This window comes from Acipenser ruthenus, chromosome 28 (genome assembly GCF_902713425.1).
Source record: "Acipenser ruthenus chromosome 28, fAciRut3.2 maternal haplotype, whole genome shotgun sequence".
NCBI lineage: Eukaryota > Metazoa > Chordata > Actinopteri > Acipenseriformes > Acipenseridae > Acipenser > Acipenser ruthenus.
Window position 1 is genome coordinate 25,036,731 of NC_081216.1, and position 21,061 is coordinate 25,057,791.

Consider the following 21,061-nt stretch of genomic DNA (forward strand, 5'->3'; position numbering starts at 1 on the left):
GTGCATATTTTATGTTTACTCGTAAATTGATGGTATAAAAGTCTGTGTAATACACTTTTATATGCTGTGTTTTCTACAGTTTATTTGAGACCATTTTTAAATCTGTGTAGGATCTATATCTATACGATAATAAGATGTTTCTCAAAAAAAAAAATTTTTAAAGCACAACCGTCGTTTTCACCCATTCTCTGCTTGAATGGAAAAATTAAGATAGAAAAAACCAGTCAATTCTTTCTAAAATAAACATTGATATTAATCGTCAAGTTGGAAAAAAAAATAAAAATTAAATATTAGCAAGCCTAGTCATAGCAAACTAATTTTAAAACTGCATAATCTAGGAATTATTCTACAGTACCAGACAGTCATGGTCAGAATCAACAGCGCTGTTCAAACAGTCCTGTAGACTTAACTGGATTATTCCACATGCACTTTATTATTTTTATTAATGGTTAACCCTGCAGCTAACCATCTAATTGGACTGTACCATGTGGCATTTTTAATTTCTTTACCCCAAAACTGCTGGCTGGGCTGTGGTATGTGGTATGATGATTAACTACAATCACAGGCATCATATTTCAGACACTCGCCTGGAGCATCATCACTCATCATTCGTGACATTTCTAAGTAGACACATCTTTAGAAATGCTTGGATTCGTACATTTTTTTGGGGGAAAAAAAATCTCTTGGTACAGCAGAAATCGAATGCTTTAATACAGGGCTTTAAATGAAGCCTAAACAAATAAAACACAAATCAATCCCCAACTGAGGCTTCCAACTTCAGAAAAGTGAATTAGGTATTTACTGTGCAATACAGAAACCTGTACATCATTTATATTCAGTTGGGCAAACCATAACATGATAATGGGTTGATTACTAAGTCCATGCATAAACACAATTATTGACTTTTCAAGTACCATAAGAGGGGAAAAAATATTCTCCAATAGCAGTTCTGGTGTCATGTTTTTATAGAATGGATCTGCTATAAAAGGTTATAAAAAAAAGTGTATATACTGGTACAGAAGTTTAAATCACAATAGTGTACATTTCTTGTTCTGTTCTTGTTCTGTTTTGTTCGGTCACGCTTTAATGCTGAATATTAAATGATATTCCTAGGATATCCAAATATATAACATCATTTACTAATTTACACAGCAACATGTTGGAAAGGCTGTAGCCGATTTAGTAAGAGTTCCATTTTTGAAATTACACTCAGGGTATGAACTTTGCAGTTCAGAACTGTGTACTTTCATAACACCTCTGTTAACTGTATGGTGGATGGCGGGGTGGTTAGAAATGTTATAACAATGCAGGGTTGGGGAATTTCAGCAAAAAAGACGATCCAAATGTATTACAGGGTATTCTTTTTTTTTTCCATGTGCACAGATCCAATTCCTTAAGCCATCTCCAGTTTTATGTGGAGGAACCATCTTAATAGAAACCATTATCAGTTCCATGTTACGAAATAGTGAAAACAAAAACAGAATCATCCTGAAAAAGCTAACCCCAACCCAAAACCAAAAAGAAAAAGAAAAAATAAAATAGCTCAGAAAGGTGTTTTCAACCACTATATCACCACTATATCATTAGTAGCTTTGTTTACAGAGCTCAGTGCTTAGAAATGGAGAGTTTGATGGAAAGTATGCTCAGTGGATGATCTACATCAGATGTAGAAAACCCTATATGAGAGTAAACGCCAAGAAATAAACTGTGTGGAGTTTCCAGTCTGGTTGAGGAGAGGCAGATTCAACAGATTTAGACAGGACCTTTGTAATACCACTGAACACGAGACTGGGTGTATTTATTTATTTAACATGTTCAGACAGGAAAAGCATTTTCAATTCCCCATGTATTTTAATGAGGAATTTAGGCTAACCCAAATTGCAATACGTAACAGTTAAAATCACAGAATACGTATTGGCATGTCTACATTTACAGTCTACTTGACATTGAAGTACTGAAAGTGTAGTAGGCCTATATCATGGGCCATATTGTTTTAATCTTAAAAAAAAACAAAAAAAAAACCAGGAGGTACATACTACATATTGCTGCTATTTAAAATCTAAACATGTTTTAGAAAATGTTAATGGAAAAGGAATGCTGTTAACGAATTAACTAAAAGAGGCCACACTGAAATCCTCTAACATGTATTACTCATATACAATATTACCAGATATTTCTGTATGCTGAATATTTACAATCTTTCCATTTGTGATAACATTGTAAGCTACAACAAACAACCCCAAAGATAGCACTATTTGTATTGCTTTTACTATAAAAAAATGTCAGCCCAAGGTTTTGTTCTGTAGATAAGGTAGTTTAAGGGAACAAAGCACTGAATTCCCGTGATCACATCTTTATATTTTATATCATGTCTTACACGCTCACTCTTAGTCAGTGGTTAGCCTGTTACTTACAACGGAATACTGTCTGGAAATTGTTAGATATGTTTGGGATCCTGTAGAAGTAAATCACAGAACGTTGATTGTTCATGAATATGTTACTTCTAGTAACTTTTTCAATACTGTAGACCTATAAGACATAAAAGCAATAAAGCCCTTTAATTGGTTGTTATAGGTTTGCAAAGTTTTTAGTGTTGCGAGAGTTAAATCCAATTTTGAATGTTCTTTCCTATGGGACACAACATTAAAGAATACACACCAATACACCCAACAATGTTAACAGCAGTTACAGTTTTTGTAAGAAGTAGGATGATTGACACTAAACCTTGGTCTAAGTAAGATTTGGAGCTCAGCAGGCTTACCAATATGACACTGACAAATGGAATTGTAATTTTATTGTATTTTATAAGCCATGAACTTGAGAACATTTAAAATACGTTTATATTTATATCTTTATGTATAGTATAAAGATTTTTTTTTTTAAACTACTTTTATATTTAAATAGTAACTACTTCATCAAGTGTTATTTACAGTAAATACATTTACAGTATAAAACAGCAACCTACAGTAAAGCCACTGTATTGTCTCCCTTTATAAAAACTCAACACACAATTACCTAACAAATTCATGTTTACATTTGATAGAACAGTTGATATAAATCATGGCAAGTTTAAAAGAAATGTTTATAATTCAAGTGTCAATGTGATGCAATGTGTATAGCATTCTGATAGACACTCTGTTGTGAACCCGCTTTGGTTGCCAGTCAGTAGATGATTCTGAATGCTTACAATAAGGCAGCTGAGATAATGATCACTGATCTAAAAGCTAATGCAGGATATGTTTGGGCAACCAAAAACAAATTCCTACAGCAATCACCATAAACACTTGAAGTGCCTTGGGTTGTTGCATTAAATCATAATTGCAGGAATCTCAGTGAATGATCTTAGACCTCTGTTTTTCGATGACACATATGTCTTTATTTTATACTGTATACATTGCTGATACTGCACATCTTCCAGTAAAAGCATGCTAACTGCGTATTTAGTCATCTATGTTATTAAACCTTCCTTGCAGGGGATGGCAGATACATTTTTAAGCTATGCCACCATCCGATACAATGTCTCAACCTCCTGTCTAGCCTGCAATTTCAGATTTTTTCACAATGAGGCATACATTACACATTTTGCGTTACACGCTTGTTCACGGAACAAACTAGGTATCAAAATGGTTAGCACAGACGTCTTGTGAAACGGGTAATCTCCATGGAAATTATTACTATGGAGCAGGAAAGTAGGTAAATGCTGCTTGGATACACCACGTTTGTCAGTGGAGAATCCGGACATCCTGTTCAAGACAGTGGCACTTCCAGCAGTTTTAATACACTGGAACTCAGCACGATGGACAAAATAAACAAAAGTATGATGCTTCTCATGGGTGGATTTTGCTTTCCAGCAGGTGGACTAATTTCTCTTTTTCTCTGTCTCTCCACTCTCTCCCTACTCCACCTACCCCCACTGTCACCTCCACCGCACTCTCTCACCTCCCTCTTATAGACTCCTTCTCCCAACTCTATGTAGACTCTGCTACCTCCACCCTCTTCTACTGCCTCTGTCCCCTCACCTCCGGACCGGCCCGCCCCTCCCCTCCCCAACCCTGGCTGTCCTCTGTGCTCCACTCAGCAAGAACCAAACAGTGTCCAGCTGAAAATAAATGGAAGAGAACCAAACTCCCTGCTGCCCTAGACCTCTACCGCTCCCTCCTCTCCTTCTTCTCCTCTTCTCTCGCCTCTGCTAAACACTCCTATTTCCAATCTATTATCCAATCCTTTTCTAACAACCCCCAGAAACTATTCTCTACCTTCTCCTCCCTCCTCAACCCTCCTTTATCCGACTTGACGACTTTGCTTCTTTCTTCTCCTCTAAAACCTCTGACATCCACATACTTTTTAACACCTCCCCCTCCCCCCACTCCCTCCCGCTCCAACCCCAACATCCTCTGTCTAACCTACTACCTCACCCTCCTTCTCCTCCATCTCTCTCCTCTCAGACTCTGACCACTCCTCCCTCCTCCAGGGCCACAAACCCACCACGTGTGCCCTGGACCCCCTACCGACTCACCTCTTTCAAGCTGCTGCTCCCGCTCCTGCATCTGCCACCCGTCCGCTCCAGCTCATCCATAACTCCTCTGCTCACCTGGTGTTCTCTCTGCCTTGCTTGCTTGATTGATTGATTGATTGTTTTGTTTTGTTTTGGTGGTAATGTAGCATCCGTATACCAGCTGGTAAATGACAATTACCAGTCTATCATACAGCTAATTTAATTAAAATGTACAGATGGATCGGATACATGATACAGTACTAGTTTAAAATTAAAACCATTACCATATAATAGCATTTTAATTATCTAGTACATTACCCTACCCTGTGTTCCAATTCTATCCCAGTACAAATCAGCATCAGATATTGCAATTGTGTAATACTTTCTACAAGATGTCTTGACAAATCCTATTATTATAGCTTTTCATTTAAGAATAATTTTAGTATTTTAATTTGAACTCTTCCTGGCTTAACAAAAGATGAGCTGCTATAGTACTGCCAAGATTATTAATGATATACTGAAAGGGTAAAATCACGAATGTGATGCACTAATGGACGTACATTAACAGGTACCGTTTAGGGAATTATTTCATAAGCTATTACATGACAGGTAAATAACTGGTTTAGATTTTTTTTTTTTTTTTTTTTTTTTTAAGTTGACTGGTAATTTGTTGAGCAGCACTGCCGCACAGTTAAAAAAGAAAAAAGAAAAAAAAAACAACTAAAACAAATAGTACATTTCACAACTTAACCCATGGAATTTTATTTGCAGAGATATTTACTATCCAAACAGACCAGTATTTACTTTTCAAACAGACCAGTATTTATCTAAAACACAGCTGTTTTATAGAATCATAAACATTAGAAGGCATTAACAACAAATAGTGTTGTGTGTTATGAAAGAAGCGATTGTTTGATAAGCATGACTGTTTTTTGGCTTTGGTGTACAGCTTTACATTACAGCCCCTTCTGACAAAACACCTTGGAAAGTTTTAACTTGCAATTTCACCTTCTGGAATAACTGCAGCAACGAAGAGCTTAACAAATACAAAGCAAACAAAAGGGTTTGGAAATATCGGTTTTATTGATTAGTTAAGTGGTTGTAACTTTAAAGCCATAAATAAGCAGACCCACACATTAGGAATAAAATAAACAAACTTTTTTACATTTATCTTTGTATTTCAACTTATGATGAAGTGTTTTATATTTATGAATAGAAACTGAGGATACTGTACTGAAGTATCTGTCTGCAATCAGGACACAAGTCTAGCGATTCAGTAGCTCCAGCACATCATTAGTCCACACCACAAGCATTATAAGCAGCTCCCACACGAGGCCATTTTGTAATACTCTACTACTTTCAACTGCAGCAATTACTCCTTTCCCTAAACATCCAGGAGAAAAGCTGAAAAGTAATTTTATCCGTGCCAGCAAATGGTGGGTGCCATCATGTGCCCTCTGGTAATTGGCAATTCAGAAAAATAGACCTTTTACCCAAAATGCATCTATCTCTCAAGACTCGCTGTCCACGGATGTCAAACTGTACTGTTGAGACAAAATTGAATTTTAAATTGGCTGCTGCAACTGCCAGGGAGCTGGGGAATGGCTGAGGAAACAGGACATTTATATTGTCCTGAGGCGATAAGGACTGTGTCAGACTTTTATGAGTTGAAGTGACAGAATAGGGCTGCTTTAATATAAAGTTCATCCACTCTGCATTAAAAAGGAAGTGCTTACCTCCATTCTTTCCAATCTGTCTGAAACACCTCCAGAATGCACGCAGGAAGGAGGAATGGCGGTGTGGAGTGGCTTTGACAAAGCTGAATTCTCGAAAGAGGATGTGATTTCCATTTCGCACACTGTTAAAACTGTACGGTGGTAAAAAAAAAAAAAAAAAAAGATTACTGCTAGGGATATTGTAATTAACAAAAATCACACAAAAAAATAAAAACATTGGACGCACAAAAATCATGTGTCAGCAGAAAAATGTACAATCGTCTACAGATCAATTGCACAAGTTATCTTTAATTTATTATATATATATATAAGGGCAGCTGGCTCTTTGAGCTAATATATATATATATATATATATATATATATATATATATATATATAATAGACATATTAAATCAGTTTAAAATTAATTAACATATTTTGTTAATTATATTTTGTTGTTCTTGGCATCTGTCAAGATTAAAAGCTCTTAGTATTTGCTTGAATTGGTTACCCTCCCAATCACAGACCTGCATGAAAATTATACAGCAAAGGTAATGTATGTAGTAAGTATTAGAAGGTAGTATCTAAAGTGTATTTGAAATGTTCCCTCATTATATTTTTTCAAAATTGTATTTGTGTATTTATTTTATCTTTTTTTATTATTGTATCTGTCTTCAAAGGATAGATATTTTATTCATTTTATATTTATCACTTTTCATCTAGAAACAGGATATTGCTCAGAGAACGCCTTTTTGACAGGTAGCTTCTGAAGCTATGGTTTTAAGTTGCAACATAAAGGATTACATAAAGCACAAAGAGTTTAAAAAAAAAAAAAAACATGACACAAGATGAAGAATCGTTTGTTGCAAAGTTTGACATAGTGCTTGTAAGCATGACAGAAAAAATCAATGCATTGAAAGAGTCCATTCTCAGAGCTCACCCTTGTACCAAGCGTTATACAAAGTAAATACAAATGTATGCTCGCTACTTGAACCATTGACCAGCTGCAAATTAGGACTAATCTTAATTCATATAGCATAAACCCAAAGACTGATCTTATTTGTTACACTGTAGTCTCAGCCCCTTAAAAAGACACATTTACAGCTTTTAACAGTATTCTGATATTTCTGCTTTTAAAAAGCAGTTTCTGTAGAAAAAGCATAAAGCTTTCATCTTTCATCTCCACTCCTCACAACAAGAGAAAATGATGAAATGTGAAAAAGCTCAATAGCGATTCTGTGACTTAATAGAAAATGAATTACAAAACATACTACAAAAGAAAAATGCTGCAAACACTAAAACGGCGATTAAAACATCACTGTCACTGTTTTCTGACTTTCGGAAATTCAAACAAATTCAACTCGACGAAAACAAACGGGTGGGATATAAACTGGATTATGCAGCAGTCAGCAAACCAGACAGAGATGGAGAAAAACTATGCGGTATGAACTTCAAAAACATTTTCTGTTATTTATTTATGTTGTTTATTTATATACTTATGTACCAGCTATATTTAAACAAAATATATGAGGCATTATAGCCCCCTGTCGGTAACAATAGTCTTTTCTCGGGTCAATAATTTTCCACTATAGCCCTCCTCTCCAGCCCATATTTACTATATACAGCTCTGTCATATTTACCCAGTCATTCAAAAGGACACATTTAGCAAATTCTATTATTCTATAAAACAGGGAACATACATGTTTGCAGTTTACTATATAGACAGTTCTAAAAGCTCCACCCTAGACCAGTTTCTTATAAAATGCAAACTACACTTTAGGAAATAAAAAAGCTTGTAATATAACAGTTTAAATCCTTTTTTTATATATATTTCCCAAGCCATCTTTAAAAGGTTGAAGAATAACATGACTTATCACTGCAAACAGTTAAAAAGTTTCCAAATGAGCATCACCTCAAACTCAAACCCAGTAATCCAACTCTTTTGTTCCACTACTTTCTTTGCTGTAACGATCCTGCTTTTTTCTGCATTATCGGGCCACAATTACAAAGCTGGGCACCCCTACCCCTTTGAAGTAACAGCGTTCAGCGGTGTGCAGTAACTTAATCCCCCGTTATAATGAGGTGCTTATGAGACCCTCCTTGCTGGCCTGTGCCTCATGATGAGATAATATCTTTCTGAAAGACTCAGGCCAACATGATATGGATATAAATATGGAGGCTCTTTGTACTGTGGAATTAGTTTCAGCAGGGGCCGATGGTATATGGGAGTGCAGGTACTTTAAAGAACTAAAGCAACAAACATACCTTTTTAATTAAAAACAAAAAATGCAATGCTCTGGAGCAATGTGTAAATGCGTAATTTATGACTGTTCCTTTCAGTCTCTCTGACAAAAAAAAAAAAAAACGGAAGCAATACATTCCATGTTAAATAACAGTCTTCCACACTCATGTTGTTAAAATGATTGATGAGAGATTTGGCACCATTAAAAATGCAGTATAGTATATTATAGGTTAAAAAATGAGCCTATGGAAATAAGGACGGCACTGATTGATTTTCATGTTTAAATTACTCCCTTTTTCTCCTCATCCATTTCTCTTTGTCAAATCACTGTCTCGAATGACTTTATAATCTATCTGACCCGGGTTGTTCCCCACTTTGTGGTGCAACTCAAATCAAACTCCCAGACATAGGAGGATATTACTGGAACACAGTGCTGCCTTAGCAAGCCCTTAATATAAAACACATCCTATATATCTCCTTTGGAATGCTTCATTGAATGTCACCATAGAACTGTTTATGTTTGTTTGTGATTGTGCCCACCTGATTTCAAACTAATGGCAGTCTACAAATTCTGTGAATAACATAGTTATCTTTCTTGTAAGTAATCTTTCTTACATTTTTTTTTTCTTTTTTTAAGTCTTCAGATAACTGTATTGCGGCTCTGTGAATGTAGTCCACAATTTAAAATATGGCTCAACTACTAATGAAAACAGGTCATTAATTCTAATAAAATTAGCACCAAAAAAAAAGTACATGACCTCACTGAGCACTTGCCTTAGGGGATTGTATAACCTGATCAAATTACATTACTAATGTTCTGTAACAGAAATAACACCTTTAACATGGCAATTAAAACATTGACGAAATATCTGATGTACAGTAACAACAGTGTTTCTGGAACCTGCGTTACATGCAGACACAAACTCCGTGTTGTGGATCTCTCAGCTGTCAAAATGAACTGAGAAATGCAATCACCACTCTCTTCTACCAATCAGAAGGTAAAGGATTATCAAAGTCATAAGCAGTATGAAGCTTTTTTTTCTGCATACAGGCGAAACACAAAGCATATACATTATACTATACAGTTAGAAGAATGCAAACTACCCTCTGCAGGCGCTTGCAGGCACATTCAAATCAGCAAATATTTCTTGGGTAAGCTTTTGTTTTTGTTCACTCAATAGAGCTGCTGGGGCAGTTTGATCTTTGTCACTTTCATTGTGAATGTGCTTCTGTCAGCATTGAGCACTAAAGTACACTTGCAATGACTTCAGCTCCAACATTTTGATTTTATGTTAGCCTAATATTTAATATTTGCAAAAGCGTGTTTGCTTTGTATTCATTATATAAAAACCTAAGTTTGCTCATCTGGGGTTTGATAACATCTTAAAAGCAAAGTTTTGTTTACCCTGGAATTCACATTTTGGCTCCATCTAGTATTGACTTTATATTGTTGTGAACAAACTGAGTTTTCAGTGCTTGCTAAAAGGAAAAAGAAAACCACAGCTCTCAAATACATATGGTATAAAGCTGTTGCTCTGAATTCTTAAAAAAAAAAAAACCCTTCCCTAAGAGATCAGAATATTATCATATGTAGCTGTAATGTATTAATTAATTTACAATAAGTCATTTTAGTTATTTTACTGAATGTGCTTATTAATATAAAATCATGATATTCTGTGTTTTTCCACCACAGGGTAAGTACTGATGCTGTAAGTAAAGTCAGTCACTAACTCAAAGCACAGAAACCCTTCTTCGTTGGATAGACTCAAAATAGGACTCCATGGTCTTCTGGATGAGGAGAAGTTTGCATTCAGAGGATAAAAAAAAATAATAATTGCTGCCATCAGGAAAAGAACTAGGAAAAACAGTAATGAACAGTGCCATGTGTAGGTAGATATAGCCTTTTCCTAAATGCCCTCTGAATATTTTGTTAAAACACAAAAACATAATTTCTTGTTGACACATTTGGTAATAGCTTGCACCCAGTTCAGCAATCTTTATGGACACTAATTCAAGCAGTGAGACTGGTACAGCAAACAGCCCTGATCGCTGGAATTGGTCAGAAATAAAGAGGCACCCTACAGTCTAACTTTCTGAACCATATGACCCATCTTTATAATAGTATCAGGACTAAGGGACCTCAGCCAAGACAATAATTTTAAACTCAGCAGGGTAGCTTACCATAATGTAATACAAAGCTTTTTTTTTTTACACAGTATGGGTTCTGTTCTGGATTCTGTTAAGGGAAATTAAATCCTTTCTAAACCCCATCCAAAATAGAAACATTAAACATAAAAGAGATGGTATTAGAAAAGCTTCAGTAACCAAGCTAACCATGTTTACTAGCTTACATCATCAGTTAGGTCTGGTGCCATTCATAGGGCTGGGAACAGTACTGCGTGTGAAAAAAGTTAACCAGACTTTGGCCTTCCTCTTATCTGTTTGGATCTTTAGTACAAGTGCAGTATTGTACACTTACTGGATCAACAACACAGAGTGTTGGCAAGTCCAGTATATCTTGACATCATTGCTATCATAGCATGAACCTATGACAATCCATATCCTGTTTGTACAACACTAGACCACCATTGAGTTTTTAGAGTTTTACTGAGATATGTTTGATAACTGTGGCCTTCCAATACTACAGTATAACATAAAACACTATACCCTTACCATCGCAATGTATTTTATAAATAGCTATGGTTTGACAACCATGTTCTACCACATTATTACAAATGACTGAATCAAAAGAAAATGCAACAAGCTGTACAGTACTTGAAAGACAAAATGTTTTGTTCCTAAAATAAGAAATGAAGCAAGCTCCTTGCCAAATACCAACTTAAATGGTGACAGTAAGTGTGCTGCATCAACAAAATAAACATGCATTCATACATAAATATGCTTGTTTAAAGACAAAACATTTAAAAAAATATAGAAGTTAAGGTACTCATTTCAGAAATAAAAGAAGGAGAAAGCTACCTCGCAAAACATGTTCAACACAAAAACTGAGTTTTAACAACCATTGCAGTATCATTGACACTCCTGCAATAAATGAAATACAGAAGCCACCTGCAGCTGTGCAACAGCAGTGAGCAATTGAAAGCCATCTCCATCGCTGCAGGCTGCCACTCAGACCCACCCGAATTTTTACTCTGGGTGATTTGAAGGCTGTCAAAAATCATTCCAGTTTGTTAGCTTTAAAAATACAAGTATGCTGCCATTAAGAGGGAAAAGTTTGAGGGGGGAAAAAATTAATTAAATGTAATTAGGTTACATTTAAAAAGATCTGGACTTGTTTTTAGCAGTGGATTATAATCCATTTCTGCAGTAATTATTTTACTTTATGCTTCAACTAAACTGTATCGAACAATCTAGGCTGTACAATTATATACTTTAACAATGCTGTGAGTGCCAGATGTATTGATGAAATAGCAAGATTTCTGTAAAATGTTGCAATACTACATGCACTCTCACACACCTCAGAGATAACTTCATGTTAGGTTGGGTTGCAGTTTGTTTTTAGTTTTTTGTATCCATTAGTGCAAAGTTTTCTTAACACGGTTCTGCAAATACTGCAACCTAGTAGACTAGCTCAGATCAGAATTTGTGTAATCTGGATAAAGCATTAACACTGTAAAGATAATATTGACTTTGTCAATTCAAATGTTCTTTGAGGCAACAAAGGGCTTGCCCAAATACACACCGAGCGCCAAGTATGTAACTATCTGTTGACAGCTAATTGAAGCCAATTAAATCTGTCAAATTGTAAACACTGATCTACAGTATTATGTTATTGGACTCTTAGAAAACTAAACATATTCATTTTAAAACCTGTCTGGGGTCAAATTTGGCTTTAGGATACTTCAAATTATACTTCTGGCTAGATTTATCAATCAGAACAGTTCTCTCTGCCTGGAACAAAAATAGAAGAATCTCTGTTTACATACTGTGTTTTTTATATTAAATAGGTATGTGAACTAATCTTAAAAAAAATATTCTCAATTGACATGAAGTCAACCAAACAGATGACTATATACTTGTACATTTGAAAAATATTTTTTAAAAAAAGCTTAGAATAAAATCCAAAAAGGCCCACCATACTACTTTATTTTAATCTACTTTACCAACGACCACGAACCAAATCAACAGTGTTAAAGTTTTTACAAAGAACTTACAAAACAATGTATGCAACATTAAGATCCAAAATTATATTAAAAATGTAACTTACTAGTTCTCATGCATTATGCATGAGAAAAATACAACTGATTATCTTTCTACCAATCAGTACTGTATGTAAACAGTGCTTAATTATTATTACTTAGTTACACATTACTGTAGATGGTTTCCAAAATCAGTTTAGTCATCTAAAGCAAAAAACATATTTTTTTTGTTTTTAAGTTTTAGCTGGTTAGGTAATGGCAGAAAGACAAAAGTTAATCATACGTTTCACACTCTCAACACTTGCCAAAATAGCAAGCGTTCAAACCTGTTGACAGTTTTAGTTTAAATGAAAACCACAATGAAAAAAAACAGACAGCACAATGAAGGAATGGTAACTTAGGTGTTTACAATGGATGTTATTTTCTTAATCCAAAATTGTTTTTGATTTTTATTTCCTTGTCTGGTCTATAAGACTATTTATTTAATTTGTTTTATTTTAAGTTCTAGAAGTATGTTTGACCCACCTAACCATAAACCTTTAATTAATTTTCAACAGCCTACTATTGAATATACAGTACACTCCAATCTTACAAAGTGAAGTGCTTATCCAACACAGACAGTAAGATAGCATGTATCAACTGTCTTACCAGAAAGTCTGTTTTTACCTGACAACTAGATCAAGTGGTTTTCCACATTTAAAACCTGCTTTAGTTTAATAAATCCCATAAATTGCATATTTATTCTTTTTCAGTTTTTAGAAAAGTGGAATCAAACAAAGATTCCTTATGTAAAAAATTGTGTCATTTTGTACATGTCATCATATCACACTTTTAAACAAAAATATATAAAAGAATTATTCACTGCAAATGCATTTTTGGCCAACATGGCCAACAATCAACAGCAGCAATGGCCCACTGGAAATCCTTTGTGTTTGTGCAGTACGCATATACTGTACTTCACAAATCAGGCTTTTCACTGTCCTATTTTGTGCCAATATTTTAAATGAATACTGCAGCTTCCCTCCTGCCCCTATGACCCTGCATTGAATATGAAGACCATCATCAATGATTCATCATGTGTCAACATTGATGGTGCTGTCATTTACACATAGGACAATATTACCATAAGCTGCTGACACTGCTGTACCATAATTGTGAGGATGGCCATAAATAATAAATATTATATATGGATGAAGACAAAAAAAATCATTTTCACAAAATGTTGACATCATTGTTCTACTCTGATTCATTATGAGCATCAAAAATGTACCCAAAGCCTCCACTAGTGTTTTCTACTATTATAACAACCTTGACTAGAAGGAAAAACACTGAGTGAAATAGCTCGCTTCACTCGATTTTCAAGGTGTGGTATCCAAAGCATAATCAACAAGCACAGAGAAACATCATCTGTAATTGACAAACCCAGGACTGGAAGACCCAAAAAGCTGTCTAACAAGGATGAGCAATACTTGAAGATAATATCCTTAAGGAATAGAAAAAAGAGAAGTGTTGAATTGACAACAGAACTGGCAGAAGGCACAGGTGTCGTTGTCCATCCATCAACAGTCCGTTAAGTCCCGATTTCAACTGACCGTCATAATGTTGATTTGATGGACAACGACACCTGTGCCTTCTGCCAGTGAAAGTTTTAATGATCATACTTACTAATCTGCAAAAAATCTTACAATGTCAAATTGGGTGTACACTTCATTGTGCTCCAACAGCTGGCTCAGTGTGTCTTCAATGTAGAAGGGAATGTGTTCTGGAGCTGAAACAGGCAAGCACAAGAGAGAAACAACATGCTAACACTTGCATTTTTATTATAAATCCATATTAAGGGTTAATTTAAACTGTTAGACTTGTGTTATTTTGTTAAAAAGGCAAAACATAATTGTATTTAACTTTACCTTTAGTCTCTTTACTGAAAATAAATTTTACTGAAAATTATTCAGCCATGGAAATTATATTTTAAATCTTGCAATCTACTTATTCTACTATTGCTGAACTACCGTATCAGTACGTTTACATGCAGGCTAATATTCCATTATTATTCAAAATACTTAGGAATATTTAGCTATCTTGTGGAATATTACATCGATGCTTGGATATGGACATGCACGCACATTAATGCCTTTAAAATGAGTTTCGTTTTTTTTTTTAAGTTACTGTGGGGGCTATTGAATTGTATTCAGTAGCAGATCTACCTTAAACGACACAACTTAGATCATCAAAATAAGGTATTTTTAGTACCAAGCTGAAAATGAACAACATTATCTTCTGCTTCCATTTGAATTAACTGAATAGTGCCTTATGCATATTAAACTGCATGAAAAATGATATACGCCTTTTTGAACAAAAGGGAATACACATTCAAGGTTGTAAGTGCACATCTGGATTTTCCTCCTTGCCTGAATAAATTTGATAGATGCAATTCTAATTCCTCTCACATTACTTGCTTGAAGCTACAATCTTGGAAGGTCCTACCATTTAAAATAATCCACAATATAGAGTTCCTTCCTGTCCATTAACAACTTTGCTGTAGCCATATCCCTGAGAAATATTGTTTGTTATAGTAAAAGGTGACTTGAGATGGGAGTAAAGGATGGCCATGATGTAGTATTACTATATTTCACCCTCCTAATATACTGTCCTATAAATCCCTGGGAACTGTACTGTAGTAATCAAACATTATTCTAACCTCACAAAGAGGAAAATAATAGACCTATCTATTTGACTAATCTGTGCTGTATTATAAAACCTTGACAAGGTATGGAAAGTAGTGCACTTCTGTATTTGCTTAGCTATAAATCTGCAGTAGAAAATATGCCCTGCTAAAATGCAACATTTTGTGAGTGGCAATCTAATACTATGTGGTAGCCTGAATGACAAAGACATGGATCTATAAGTTGCATTTTATTCAGTACTCTATTTTTCTTGAACACAAACGTACATACCATCTAACAAAGTAGGCCAAGTTCTTAGGCTCCGTTCAAAGGATGTTATATAAGCTACTTTAATTTGGTTTTACAAAAAAAAAAAAAGATCATTACAAATCACACTTCAAGAAAACGAATTCAATTATTTGTGTTATATAAACTAATACATAACTTGCATTATGTTTGTGTACAATACTATAAACTACTTTTTAAACACAGTAGAACCTGTATTGTGATTTATAGCCAAGTACCAGGTGTTAGTTCTTATAATGGACAATATCAGTGCCAGGATGGTACATTTTATTTCTTAGTTACTGTTTTCAGTTATTACTTGCAAAATACATATTTATGGATCCTGTAATCTGCATCAGCTGTCAGTTTGTTTCCATAACAGCACCAACAGGATTTTTTTTTTTTTTTTTATAATGCCAACAGCACTTTGTTTTTTGGTTCCTCTATATGAACTGACACTCCTTAAAATATTAAGGTGTATTTATACATTCATGAAAAGTCAAGTTATAAAAAATATGAATGTGTATAATGTCCCTATACAGGATCCTGCAGACTGATATATTGATGCTCAAATGTTATTTAGCTGTACTTTATTAGAACTAGTGAACTATTTTACTATAATAAGACCACTTATACATTTACAGTTTTAAACTTTATATAATATATTATTTAAACTTTATATAATATATTCTCAAATATATATGTAGTAATAAAAAAAAAATCCTTTGAAAATATTTATCGATATATTTCATTTTCATTTCATTTAACCTTTATTTTACCAGGTAAGAAGATTGAGAACAAAATTGTCATTTACAACGACAATCTGGTCAAGAGGCAAACATCACAGCAGCACAAAGCAAACAAATACAACATGGACAATTAATTAATTAATTAATTAATTAATTAATTAATAGCACATTAACAAGTACATACACATGCATCAGACAATAGTGAATTCAGATTCTGATTAAAAACAGCCTCCAAAACAAAACTCTGTAGTTTTAATTTGATTTGAAATTCATTCCAGTCATGAGCAGCCGCAAACTGAAACATATTACACCCAAAAACAGTGGACACTCTGGGAAGAACCAGTCTAATAAATGAATCTGATCTTAAATTGTAAACTGAAGCAGAGAACTGTAATACTGAAAGTGCCATTTTCAAAATCTGCAATCTATATTTTGAAACATGTTTTTTGTACAGATTGTCATTATTTCTTGTCCATGTGGGAAGTTAATTTGCAATGTTTTGCAACCAAAGTCTTTTTGCCTCCAGAGATAGCACATTTCAACTATGAAGGACCCACATAGACCAGAGGAGTTTGAGCTACAGCGTTTTTACAAAGCAACTGGGATGGGGTTATTAAAATTGTACCAGCCAGAAGTGCAGAATAGAATAAGCAGCCAATTACAAGTGTAATATGTCTTTACCCATATAGAGACTAGGGTTCAGCACCAACTTCCTGTAGCTGAAAGGAAATTTAATTAAAAATAAATTTGCAATGAAACTGAATACTCTTCAAACATGCTAAAGACATACAGATATCATGAAAGTATCCTTATTAGAGCTAAAGCAATTATTTACCATTGGCAACCTGTGAGTTTGAAAGGAAATTGAATAAGAAGCCTAAAGTATTTCCAGATTTCCTCCTGGCCTTGCCTTCAGTATTTACATTTCAACGGCTGCTCAGGGATTCATGTGAATGGCAATTTAGCAGACAGATCTAGTATATTTTAAAGCAACGGAATCTCAAGACCTTTTTTTCCCCGTTGTTTTAGTGAGAAATGGTGCTGCGTAAATCATTCAGGTATTGAGTGAACGATTGACAGCAGAGCCAATGCAATGAATTCAGCCCTGGGGTAATCAGGGCATATGTCACTCAGCGTACTTCAGCTTCCCAGAAATGCTAAAGAAATGCCAGAAAATAGTAACCTGAACTTCATGTGGGGTCAAAGTGGAACACAGAATAGAATATTAAAGCTCATCCTTTTAACTGGCTAAAATGGACTTAATAAATTGTCTGCCCAATTCAAGTCCAGTATTTCTGACCCAAAAGGGACCCTCATCCATTGTTATGCATATTAAACAAATACAAATACATGCTTGTGCGGTTGTAATAATTACAAGTTTCACCAGTGATGGCGCCAGACGGTTACTAAATGCAAAACACAGCTGTGCCAGAATTTATAATCATTGGACTGTACATGCAGACAGTGTAGAATGTTCAAAAATAATAATGTTATGAAACGTGATGTTATGAAACAGGATTCAAACTCAAAAAGAGTTTTTTTCCTACTAATTATTCTTTCATTCTGGGAAATATGTGCAGATTTGCAAGTTTATGCCTGTCTCTTTATTGTAGTACTTTATAGGAGAACATAAAAATCTCATTAAAAAAAAAGCTTATGTTTACAAAGATAGAAATCTGGAAACCAAGACCTTATGCTTTGTTCTGTGTTTACCTATAAATATTTCAGATCTAAAATTCCGCCAGTAACTGGTTTTATTTACAAGCCACTTCCAAAATAGTTTGCATAAAAAAAATCTGTTTTTCTTTTCTTTAATTGATGGAATAATGCATTTGTATCATTACCTCATAACACAGTTATTGGACTGGAGTCAAATCACCTATTTGTTCAAGGAAAACCCAACATAGTTCTTTTCCAGATTTCTACTGAAAACTTTGGGTGACTGTTGACAGAACGAAAGCTACTTGTTTTATGAATGCAAAATAACCTATACATTTACTAAGCTGACAAATCTCAAATAGAAAAACAAACAAAAAAAAATGACTTGACCTGTGCGTTCAGGAAAGGGATTCGACTTGCAGAAAACTGGTTGAGATGCAGGATTTGCATATTTTCAAGTGTAGTTTTGAATATATTCCACATTATTCCAATGAGAAACAAACTACGTACTTAATGTAATTCTACCTAACAAAATGATTCCACAAATCTGTTATAGCAAGCATGTATTTTCTGTTTAAAACATGATATCTAGTCCTACTTTAGGTTAAAGAATGCACCCAATTTCAGTGTTATATTCAAAGGTCATCTGTTCCACTTGTACTTCCTGGGTCATTTCACCTCAGCAGTGTCTTCTGGGTCAAAGCATGTTACTGGTTGAAATAGGGGAGCAGTTGGTTGGTTTATGTCAGGAAGCAAGCCATTGAACAGAGAGGGACACTTTCAACCTCCTGGTGAATTGACATATGCAATGCTAACTGAAAGTATGGCATTCAAAGAGATTTCTTTAACTATGACATGTGTTTTTTAGTTTTTGGGGTTTTTTTCTCAAAACTGCACATTTGATACCTGTATAACGAATGGAAACATACAGCAGTTAAGAGTCATGGAATCATTTTGTTAGCTACAATTACTTTAACAGGCATTCTTGGGGTCTATGAAACTGCCTGGCCTAAATATCACAGCTAAAGGTGCTCACACATGCTGTTAGGGAGGTTGGTTTCCACAAAGTCCCCTTCTTTTAATGATTTTAACGTATTTAGATCTGCCATTGTTCAAATGAATTGGATAAACCCCATTGAATTAGAAATGAGAGGATTAGTTGAATTAGGACCCTAAGGGCACCACAAATAGAATACACCTTCGTGCTGCTGTTTACACAGGCTTTAGTGCGTCCATTCAACTCAGCATCCTTCTGTTTGTTCTGCTTGCCAGGATCCGAAGGTGTACTTTGAACACATTCATTGTTATCCTGTTTGTTTCTTTTGTCACTGCATTTTAGTTCAATTTCTAGTATGTAGTTTGTTAAAGAAAAAAAAAGGTCTGTCATTAAATGCAATACCAGACCAGAATGTTTGCTATAGAAGTCGGTGGCTCAGTAGCAGATATTTTGACACACTCATTCGGCATCAGTTGTGATCAGTGGTGTTTGCTGTGCTGAAAAATCTAAATGATTGACTGTATGAGAAATACTATAATACTGTGCCAACTATTATAATTCTCCTAATTGCAAATATATTTACTCACAACTCACAATACTCACAATAGTATAAAACACGTGCTTTTTTCATTTAAGTGTGCAATCAACTGTAGGGATCAAAAAGCTTTCATGTAATTTCTATCCCAAAATAACGTGACAACACACCTTTTTTCCTCTATAAAACAGGTATTAAATACCATTATTCTGTGTTACCTTTGAAGTCATAAAGCATCATAAGCCATCCTTGCTAGAGTTTGAAGGGTATTGTGATTCCTCAGTGCATATGTTGACACAGCTGTTTCATTCTGTGTATCAGCCTTTTTAATACCAGTTAGCCTGACAAGAAGCGAGTTGGTTTTGGAACTTATACATACACATGACTATTTAGAGGCAATGGTGGAAAGAAAACTTCAAAACTACCACATTTATTGTATATGGTTAGCACCAGTGCTGCGGGAAGCAATTGATGTAACTGTTAATTAATCTTGAGATTAATGAGGGGATTGTCAGAGAAACCCCTTGTATATTGCTTTCTAGCAGATCAAGCAAATTTTATTAAAATGTAAGTAGTTTGAAATGTCATTTAATTTCCCTTACGATTTTTATAAATGCAAATACCATACATTGTAGGGGAATTTATTTTTTATTAAAATGCCATTTGCAGCAACTCACTCTTTAAGGTGAACAAAAGACAAACCGAATAGAGCATTGAATTGACTTATTGAGCAGACGCAATTATTACTTTCATTTTTTAAGAAAAGAAATAGATGTGTAACCACTGTCACTCACAAAATACACTCTTAAGCTGAGGGAACACTTAGCCACTCTGTGGCTTGGAGCTTAGTTTTCAGAGACTAGATTTAAGGCGGCTGCATGGCACATCAGGAGAGACTTGGGGGTTGATAAAGCAAATTTGCCTCAAACTAGGTTTCCTGGAACCAGGTTTCAAGACACTATTCCTGAAAAAGTGACTTTGTGTTCCCTCAGCTTTAGTGTGTTTGTCTTTATACAATATGGTCTCCCACCACAATTAACTTACGAGAAGTGAAAGTCTTCACCTATGGATCTGAAGTACTAATGATCAAACCTAGTTAACTAACTATGCCTGTGTTCTGCTATAGCCGTATTTGTTTAACTAGGTTGGTCTTCAGTTTGGTCTCCATAGAATCTCGTTGTTTCTAAAGCTGCCAATCCAACGCCAACATGTCTTCAGATTCAGTATGTCATCTCAAACCCATGCAGATTATTGTTTATATCATTTGCAACGATGCAATCCAATATCTCCACAGCGCTTGAGAGCTGTTAATCAAAACACAGTTGGGGTTCCTCTATGGCAATATAGTGTGGACCCAGAGTAAAACTGACACCTACTACAAAAACATTTCGAGCAATTTTTGTAAAACCAAGGAATAAAAACCACAGACCACCAAGGAAATTATGCTGCTCAGGGACAGCTCCTAGAATATCAAACACTTGAGCCCTATTCGCTTTAGGATCTATAGGCATATATACCTTATGGCATATGAATATAAAACATATTCTTATGAAACATATAA

At 34.8% G+C, this 21,061-nt stretch overlaps 1 pseudogene; it reads right to left on the reverse strand.

Moving 5' to 3' along the window:
- LOC117964160 (centriolar satellite-associated tubulin polyglutamylase complex regulator 1-like) overlaps positions 1–19,077 on the reverse strand; it is a 32,965-nt pseudogene extending 13,888 nt beyond the window's left edge.
- Positions 19,078–21,061: the final 1,984 nt, after the last annotated feature.